This window comes from Canis lupus, chromosome 33 (assembly GCF_048164855.1).
Source record: "Canis lupus baileyi chromosome 33, mCanLup2.hap1, whole genome shotgun sequence".
NCBI lineage: Eukaryota > Metazoa > Chordata > Mammalia > Carnivora > Canidae > Canis > Canis lupus.
In genome coordinates, this window is record NC_132870.1 from 3111403 (window position 1) to 3114465 (window position 3063).

The window sequence follows — 3063 nt, forward strand, 5'->3', positions numbered from 1 at the left end:
GAAGACGGAAACATTCATCATTTTGGCAAATAAATAGTGTCTAGAGTCACTAACCACGGCACAGCTAAATTCATCTTGTCCTGGGAGATAGCAGACACTTAGAATTTTTAAAAGAAAATCTAAAACCATCTTCGCTGAAATTATTATTGCCAACTAAATGGTTCTATTTATACTAGATTCTTCTGACCTTAAAATCATTCCTATAGTATTTCCCCTTGTTCTTGTTTCCGTGAGGCTGGCAACCAGAAAAGTGAGTCATTAATTACGCTTTACTTTTGGACAGGTACATTTTTTTGCAAATAGATGATACCTGGAGATTCTATTCTAAGATTAGAAAGACTTGTAGCAAGTTTTTCTTGGAACAGATTTGCAGTGACATTTGGCAGAAAGGAGGAAGGTGTAGACATAGACAGCTAGAGGGAATTTCAGCTGTGTTCAGGCCGTCTAGAGCATCAAACCACATTGGGGGATGTTCTGGAAGGCCTACCAGCTGGTCGTGTAAGAGACCAGAATAAGGGATTGAGTCTGACCACGGGGTGGTGAGAGCAAGTGGCCTCTCATCACTAATCCGAAGAAGAATGGCACCAAATAAAGCTCTTGAGATGAAGAACACACAACAAAATCCTAGTGAAGCTACATCTTGTTTGTTTTCTTTGTGGGGGGCCTTGCTTGGGAGTTTTTTTGTAGCCAGATCTGTTGTAGGCAATGCAATTCTGCAGGAAATAGCTGTAAATCCTTTTTTTCCTCTCCCTGTCAAGGAAGAGTACGGGAATGCGACTGAATGAAACTTCGTCACCATAGGATGTTTTACTATTTTCTTTCTTTAAAAAGCGCAAGACAAAGCTGTTGAGGTTTGATTTCCCGGCCTGCTGCTGTGCCCCTCTGCGCTCCCGGAGTCAGGGCCGGCTGTCGTGTCCTGAGACGCGCTGGCCGCCAGGGGTGGGCCCCCGGGGCCTGGGCCGGCTGGGCCAGCCTTCCTGCAGCAGGTGTCCGGGAGCTCGCCGTGTGCACTGCGCCTCCCACCCGAGACCCGCTTGGACATCAGTGACAGCCACGTGGCCACGCGCCTCCCACGGGGGCTCGGGGTTGAGCTCAGCCGGAGCAGCATGAACCATGAACCAGGTGCGCGCCCCCCAGGGACCACGCCAAAGCCAGTGCCTCGTGACTGAGCTTCTTGATCGCCCTGATCAGGTCGTCTTGGCTGACATCCTGTACAAATTTGCCCTTTCCTTTTTTTTTTTTTTTAATTTAAAGCTTTTATTTATTTATTTGACAGAGAGAGGGAGTGAGAGCACAAGCAGCGGGGACAGCAGAGGGAGAGGGAGAAGCAGGCTCTCTGTTGAGCAGGGAGCCCAACGCAGGACTGGGTTCCAGGACCCCGGGATCATGACCTGAGCCGAAGGCAGACGCTTAGCCCACTTAACCACTCAGGCGCCCCTGCCCCTTCCCTTAAACACATGCTGCTGTAGTTCACCCAGAGGTATCGGACCTCCATCCTATGCTTCAGAGCCTCACACACTTCAATAATCGGGACTCTCAGCTCCCACACCTATCATCTCAGACCAAAATCCTTTTCCAGAAGGCAGAGGATCCATGCCAGCGGTGGCACACATGTCACACAAGATATTCCCTGGAACTGCACCCAGAACTCAAGCTTCTTCCGGATTGCCTGCTTGTGCTTGCTGGTAAATTCCTCCAGACTGGTCTTGAGCATGTCCAGCTGCTTCGACATGTGGGCTAGCTGGTCCTCAGCCAAGACAGTTCCTTGCTCCTTATACTTGGCCTCAGCAAGCTTCTTGGCAGTGACGCCGGTTCCCACCCCACAGCAATGCATCCCCATCCTGGGCCTGTGGGTTGCCCTGCTGCTGGAACCCTGGATCTCCTCATTATTACAGGATATTTTAGTTAAGATCTTTCTGAATGGTAAAGACAGAAAATTCTATGCAAACTGACTACATTGGATTATGTAGCTAACACTCCAGCGGTCAGGTGGGCTTTAGACACTAATTCAAGGCTCAAAGGTATTGTTAGGATATGGCTTTTCTTCATTTCTCAGCTCTGCCTTCCAATGATTGGCTTCAGCCTCAAGTTCCATATGGAAGCAAATGAGGCAGAAGTTCCAGCTTTGTATTATCTCAGATTCAAGCCCATTGAGAAAGAGTACCTGCCCCTATTCCAAAGTCTTAGCAAAGATTTCATTGGCTCTTTAAAGCTGTTGTAGGCCATATGTCATCCTTTTATCCACACTTACAGCCTAGAGAATATTAAGCTCTTGTTGACCAGGTACCTCTGGATTGGAGATGGGAAATGATTAGAACCACTGGGATTGAGAATGGGAGTAAAGTCCATAACTAAAACTTAGGGAGTGTTATGAAGAATGCGAAAAGCCCCAATAATCACAAGTGCCCACAAACTAGGTAAAAATCTGAAGTGTATTCATATTCAGACCTACTACACTGAATATGGTATGACTTGACATATTCCATGACTGTAGGGGACAGCAGCATGTATTTCCAGTAAGACTGAGAGGATGAGCAACATTGAGTTGGTAGAAAGAGTATAGGACTAGGCTTCAGGATTGCTGAGTAATAATCTTGTTTTGACTACTAAGTTTTCCATGTGATCATGAGTAATTCATCTATTCACCTTGCCTTTCTGGTTCTCAGGCTTCTTCTTCTTCTTCTTCTTCTTCTTCTTCTTCTTCTTCTTCTTCTTCTTCTTCTTCTTCTTTTCATCTGTTAGATGAAAGAAACATCTGCCTGCATTACTTATCTCAATGGGTTATTGTATGGCTAAAATCAGATAAAAACACTATGTACAATGAAGCACATGGTTTTATTAGTTTATCAAGAGACCTATATCCATACAAATATAACCTATTTTGTTTTTGTAGATGATAATGAGTCTAATTCACCCAATAATTTTTACTTCTAAAGGTTGTGCAGTTCTTGAATTCCTGACTGCAAAATTGAGGCAAGTTTCTTTTATCAGTTCCAACAACTGAATCCAAAGTTTAAGCAGATATTCGTTTACTGACATCTTACTAAAAAGGAACATTTGAAG

At 45.1% G+C, this 3063-nt stretch overlaps 1 pseudogene; it reads right to left on the reverse strand.

Moving 5' to 3' along the window:
- Positions 1 to 896: 896 nt before the first annotated feature.
- On the reverse strand, positions 897 to 2715 carry LOC140623556 (vacuolar-sorting protein SNF8 pseudogene; annotated as a pseudogene).
- Positions 2716 to 3063: the final 348 nt, after the last annotated feature.